Source organism: Apium graveolens, chromosome 4 (assembly GCF_009905375.1).
Source record: "Apium graveolens cultivar Ventura chromosome 4, ASM990537v1, whole genome shotgun sequence".
In the NCBI taxonomy this organism is placed as follows: Eukaryota; Viridiplantae; Streptophyta; class Magnoliopsida; order Apiales; family Apiaceae; genus Apium; species Apium graveolens.
Window position 1 is genome coordinate 15,757,703 of NC_133650.1, and position 7,676 is coordinate 15,765,378.

A 7,676-nucleotide genomic window follows, 5' to 3' on the forward strand; every position below is an offset into this window, starting at 1 on the left:
TTACATTTATCATTTCTTTAAAAACCCTTGTTCTCTAATTGGGCTTTGCAGTTGGGCTTCTGAAATTTTTCCGAACTACGCATTATGAATATGCGTAGAAGAGGGAAGAACGCGTATAGAATCCACGTTTACAAGTATAACGCATTCTTATCATGCGTTATCAGAAATAATTATTATTTTTTATTTTTTTTCTCAAAATAAATATTATTAAATTTAATGAAAACGCAGGATAAAAATACGTTTTTTAAAAACGCATATAAAAATTGTGTTTTTAAGTGATATAAAGGGCCTTATTTTAGCTCATGTGAGATTTTGGACCTTTTATCCCCAAATTGTGATATAAAGGGCCATTGCCCCAAAGAAAAAGCATTTAATATGTTAACCAATTTTATGAATGCATTAAATTATCCTTCACATTTATAAATAAAAAATATAATTAATAAATAATTTACTCTTTTCATAGACAACGGGTAGCTACTTACCTTTTCAATCGGTCAACCAATTGTATTATATTTTTCTTTAAATTTCTTAGAATATAAATCTAATTTATATATTTATTTGATTTTTTTTAATAAAAGAATAATTACAATGTTTTTATAAATAAATGTCATATTTCCTATATTTATCATAAGTAAATAGTAAATATAAAATACTATGAAATACTTATATACATGGTTACAGATTTTGGAAAACATAATTAATCAGTTAAGTTACCGAAATATGAATTATCGACAATATTTGAAAAATCGAACAACTTATCGATGATTTATCGGTAATTATCGAACTAGTCAAATATTTTTGATTGATTTTTCGATGATTTATCATCAATTTTTGAAAAAATTAACATATTTCTATAACAAAACTTATATATATTATTGATGTTATCGGGCCATTTTCAACTCAACTTCAACTTTGTACTTTCATATTATTATTTTTATTATTATTTTGTAAATTTATTCTTCAATCCAATTCTAACTTTCACGTCAAATATTTTTATACTCGTGTGGACTTTGTTAAGATTATTAGTAAAAATTTATTAAAATAACTTTTCTGAACAAGTTATTTTACAATTAAAAAAGTAAAATTTTATATGTGATTAATATAATTACTTTGTTAATTTCCTTTACTATTGAAAAATCATATTTAATTTTTTTAGATATGGCAATTTAACTTTGAAGTTAAGTCAATATATTAAATTTTATTCATAATAAAAACCACCAAAACCAAAATATTAGGACACTAAAAATAGATAAATACAAATGTCACACCTGGAAATTATTATATGAATTAGTTTATAACTTTATCAATATTTATTTTCGTATAAATATGAGAAATCGAAGACTGTGCTAATGGAGTTTTTATTTAATGTTAGGAGGGTTTTAAAGGTAATTACATGTTATTGCATGAAGTAAAATATTACTACATTTAGCAGAATGTAAAATAAAGTGGGGGATTTTAACAAATATCCAAAGTTTAAAAAGATTTTTGCAATAATTCTATGGGCTTTGTGCTCCTAAATTTATTCACGTAACTTAGGTGAGTATAATGAAATTTTAATATAAATATATGTGAGTATTTTTATAATTACAGAATTTTATTAAAAATTTAGAAATCTACTAGTTAAAATACAATGCATAATCATATAACTCCACTATGTACTTGAGGCACTTTTCTCTAATTCTATTATCTCTTAAAAAATTTGCAAAAATATGTATCGTAACTTGATGATCATATTTGTGATACTCTTATGATTTTGATAATTACAGAGTAAGCAAGATTATAGCATTAAGCTAAAAGATTATAGCTTATTAGCAAGCTCATTACATATCTTACGTCTTACTAACATTGTTTTGCTACATGTTTTTTATATTCAGAGTGTTGTGACACGTTAATTTTCTTAGTTGTCGCTTAAAAATATTTAGGATAATCAAGATTTACGCATTTCAAGGAGACTCTGTAGGATGAGTTTTGTAAGGACTATAATCCATATTTTTACTTGATTTAAGTATATTTGAACTCATTTGTTTCTCGGACTTTCTAAACAAAATCATTTCATATTTGTTTCTCACACTTATTATTTGCTGATGACAGTATAATTTTTTCAAAGGCAACTATAGAAGAAGTATCAGTAATAAAGAAGATTCTTAAGGTATATGAGTTAGTTTCGTTGATAAATGGTAAATTTTGATAAGACTACGGTTTCTTTTATTAAAGGAGTTTCAGATTCAAATACGAGTGAATTAGTAGAACTATTAGGAGCAAGAGAGGTTGACGTTCGTGATAAGTATTTGAGACTTCCTACTATGATAGAGATCCGAAAAGGTGCTAACGAAGACTGTTAAAGAGAAGTTATGGAAGAAATTACGGAGGTAGAAATGGATTAATTTATCTAAAGCGGATCAGAATGTTTTGATTAAGGCAGGGGCCCAATTTATTCCAACATATGTGATGAGTGTGTTTAAATTTCATTCCTCTGTTTGTGAGGAATTGCGTTCTTTGATGTCAAATTTTTGGTGGGGTCAAAAAGAGGGTGAGAGGAAAATTCATTGAATTGCTTGGAAGAGTCTATGTAAACTGAAACCGACAGGGGGTTTAGTTTTTCGAGATTTCAAATTATTCAATGCCGCACTTCTGGGTAAATTAGGTTGGAGACTTATGCAATTCTCGGACAGTCAAGTAGCTAAAAGTTTGAAAGCTCGTTATTATACTGATGGAGACTATTTAAGCTCGGAGCTAGGCACTAACCCGAGTTACACTTGGAGGAGCATTTGGGGAGTGAATTGGGTAATTCAAAGGGGGGTTCGGTGGCGTGTAGCTGACGGTCTGAATATTTATGTTTGGTCAAGTCCATAGATCCTTGGCACTCAAACATGAAAAATTATTTCTCCTCGAGGAAATGCAAATTTAAAGATATATAATTTGATTCGCAGAAGAGGTATATCATGGCAGAGCAATTTGTGATTTTTAGAGTGGTTAGTTTAGGGAAAGACGTCCAGAATTTATGAGTATGTTGGATCTCATCGGGCAATACCCTTAATAGACACTCCATAATTTTTAAATTCATCAATGTTCATGAATCTCAAGTCTTCAAATGCTTCTCCATTTCTACTACAAATGATTTTCCCTTCAAAATCATCTATCGTATCGAGTACCACCTTTTCAGCCTTCTTCAACAGAGTTTCCATGTCTCTTAACTAACAGTCGTGTAATTCAAGCAATCTAGTTGTTAGAACATGTCGATCTGGATGACTAAAACCGGTTGATAACCCGTACATACATTAGCTCATGTAAATTACGAACTACATGTGCATCTTGAAATATGTCCGTGTTATTAAAAGAAATCTGCAAACTTTTCAAACAAGTCAATTTACTAATCTCATCAAATATGAGACTCGCCGCAAATTGATCTTCTATATCACTGTCTGAAATCTGTAATTCACACGCAACATTCTTCGTGGCCAGTAATTCATCTCAGAAAGTGAAAATATCTGGTTCGTATATGCAAATTTTTCACTTTAAATAAACTACATACGACATTTATGCAAGTATACGTGATAGCGAGTAATATAGAATTATTTCTAGTTCGCTCCCATAGAGACTGATTTAGGTTAATTTCAACCAATGCACTTATGCAACAATGGCATGGTTACTATTCAATGCTAAGACGATTAACAAATTTAGATTGTTTATAACTAAGATTATTAGCTAACATGCAATTAACTACGAGAATTAAAAGGTTGATTTACTTATATAACACAAACATGGGATTCTAACTTCATTACTACTTTATTCAATAGTCTTTTTTATTCTCAACCTTAGCATGTAATGGTGATGATACTAATCTGATAACACGAAAATAGTAAACGCCAACTTTCGTTGTACGAATACCCAACTACCAGACATCCACAAAAGAGATAGAAGATGAATAGACACCAATTATATTGAGACCCTATATGTCTATAGAATTTGATAGTTTAATGTGCAAGTTATCTATCATGATTACATAGGGCAAGTAAGATGGTTAAAATTACCTACGAATCATGCATAACAAATACATGAACCTATGCTAGCATGACAAATTGTAAACCCCTATATTTACTTTCGCTTCAATAGAGATTAACACGCTATCTTATAAGTTCAGGACGCTCATAAGATGAATAAGCACAACCAATACTAGATTATTATACAATCACCATACACTAAGGTATCAAAACAATTAACTAAAGAAATCTATAAGTAAATCCATTGGAACCCCACGATAACGATTAGCCCATAATCAGACTCATCATCAACGTGGGTTCCGATGAAAGTATAGTATAATAAACGTAGTCTTTATACTGAATAAATAATAAACCAAGTACGTAACAAGAGTATAGGTTCAACAACAAGAAACGAGCATCCAAGATTACAACTTAGAACAAAGAATCACAAGAATAAACTAGGTCTTCTTCTCCTTCATTGAATTGTGTTATAGGTCTTCTCGTCGATCTCTGCTTAAGTTCTGTTATGTCTCCTCTCTTGAAAAACGATCTTAAGTTGTTATTATCTCTTGAAAAACGATCTTAAGTTGTCATTATATAGCAGCCCATGCAGATTAGAAGCCCAGAAATCAGAATTGTAAGAGAATCAGGATTCGTTCATCCCAACCTGGCGCGGGCGCGCGCTTCACCAGCGCGGGCGCGCTGACCTTCTGTACTTCTGGTGCGGCCGCGCGCTAGCCCAGCGCGGGCGCGCCGTCCTTCTGGAAAAACTTCTGATTTTGCTTTTATTAATTGCTGGTTCTTAACGGTCTTTGCAGAAGCGATCATCATGACACCTTCCAAACACCATTTTTGCATCAAAGTGATGCTAAATCACCTGAATTCCTGATATATGCCTGAAATGCAAAACACTACAAAAACACATCAAAAACACAAATAACTTGAGTACAAAACATCAATTCAAAGCTTTACGAAGCGCTATAAGTGGATATAAATGCCACTTAACATACCCCAAACTTGAATCGATGCTTGTCCTCAAGCATAAATAGACTCAAAGAACTAAAAATGCATGAATGCAAACTATATGAATGCAGCGATCCCCATAGAATAACTTAATCAACCAACAAGCAACATCTCCACAAATACAGTTATTTGCACATGTTCAATTAAATCTCACAAATCAATTCATAAACCAGAAGCGTGCGTGTGTGCAAGTGCTTAACAGATTATTATCGTCACTAGATCAATAATCATGACTCACTACTCATCAAGGAAATTACAAGGTTATAAATAGAATAAAAGCTAAACTCAAAATGACTGATAACACTTCAATTCTTATATCGGAGTTATACATGAATTCATGCTTTTATTGCTAACACATAAACAACACAAATATGCTTATTTGATCGTGCAATGAGTGAGGTCCACAAAAGATGTATACCATAATACCCATGTAATGAGCGTTAGGTTAGTGGATACCAGACTATAATAGCCTTAGTCACTGGGCACAAAGTCCCCTAAGAACTTACTAACTCGAGTATTAAAGAGCCCACTCGTGATCAATTATGTATAACACATTTTTTTTCTTTTTTTTCATGATTTCTGAACGAATGTGTTTCGCTCCATCTCGTTCAACCCTAGACTACTCATATAAAATGAGTCGGCTACTAGCCATTTGACACCTAGCCACAACAACTAGCAATGAAATCCAATTTTTTTCCAATTTTTAAATATCAATGTTATTTTATCATTAATAGAATATCCTAAATTCTAAATATAAACATGTGATTAAACCTCGACAAACAAACAAAACTTGATCATGATCTAGAACTCAAGCAACCTATAAGACTTAGTGAAATTTATTGCTTCTCGCATGCAAATCAACTCGATAAGACTTAACATTCCTAAATACGCCATCACCACACTAGCATCAATATCATAAATCAGTTGGAAAAGTAAATGATAAGTGGCATTTTATACCACTTAGAACGTCTTAAAATGGCTTAAATTGGTGTCTTGAAATCAAGTATTTTGTGTATTTGATGCGTTTTTCTAGTGTTTATGCATTTCAGGGTATTAGTTGCATTTCGGGGGAGGAATCATCAAGAATAAGCCTTGGCATGTGTTCACCATTGCGAGAGGAAAGGAATGGGCAGATTACGGCGAAAAAACGGAGCAAACCTGGATTTTTTCCAGTAGAGGCCTGCGCGCCCGCGCAGCAATGCTGAGCGGCCGCGCAGCAACCTGCGCGCCCGCGCAGCTATGCTGAGCGGCCGCGCAGGGTCGGGGAAAAAGATAAATTATTTTAGACTTCTACTTCTGTTTGGCTTCCAACTTCTATGTAATTTGAGTTTTATGGGACTATTATATAGGTAGATTTGAGACGTTTTCACAGAGAGTATGAAGGGGATTATGTTTTAGATTGTATTTTACGCAAGAAGCGAAGGAGATAAGGAAGAAGACCGATTTAGCACACCGCAACGAAGAGGAAGCATATATACTTGTGATTCTTGTTTCGTTGTAACGTTGGATGCTAGTTTTCTTGCTTTGACTTATTTACTCTTGTGACGTACTCTGTTTTAATATAATTAGTTTAGTTATTATTTTCTTGTGTTTGTTTATCATGATTTCATATGAACCCATTATGGCGATAAATTCTATTATGGGCTAATCGTGATCATGGGGTTGCAACGGATTTATTATGGAATTCTTTAGTTAATTGTTTAATACTTTAGTGTGTGATGATTGTATGATATCTAGTATTGGTTGTGCGTATTCGTCTTATGTGCGTCGCGAACATATAAGATAGGGTGTTAATCTCTTGTGAAGCGACGGTGGATCTTGAGATTTAGAACTTGCCATGCTAGCATAGGTTCATGTACGTTGAGCATGATTAGTGGGTAACTCTAACAATTTTATTTTCCCTATGTAATCAAAAGGAATAACTTGAGCTTAAATCGTTGTGTTGTCAATTTCTGTAGACATATAGGAACTCAACATAATTGATGACTATCAACTTCTATCTTAATTGTGGATGCTTGGTAGAATGGTATTAGTACAATGAAAGTTGGCTTTTATCAGTTTCGTGTTATTCGATTAATATCATCACTGCACATGCTAAAGGTAATAACAATGGCTATAGAAGGAAGTAATAATGAAGTTGTGATCTCATGAGTGTTTTATTATTGATAAATTGAAGTGGTAGTTAAGTGGTTAATTGAGTAGTTAATTATAGTTAATATTTAATCAACAATTTTAAGTGTTATTATCTTAACATTGAGAAGTAATCATACATTGGTGAGTGAGTTTAATTAGACAATAATTTAGTCTGAGTCTCTGAGGGAACGAACTAGAAAGTATTCTATATTACTTGCGAACGCATATACTTGCGTGAATATTAGTGCGTGTTTTCGCCCTAACAAGTTTTTGGCGCCGCTGCCGGGGACTCGGCGTATTTGTTTAGTTTATGTACTTACCATCATTGGTCATTAGGACTCAGTGATTAGGACGTAGTAGTTACTTACTCTTTTCGGTTGTGTTTCAGGTACTTTAGCAAGCGTTTATGCAAACTCCTTCTCGTGCTCGCAAGAGGACTTTAGATACAGCTGAGGAGACAACGAAGTTCTTGATATTCCGGAGAAGTTAGATTTTGAGGATTCGGATTCAGGAACTGAGCAGAAAGAACCAGTAAACATG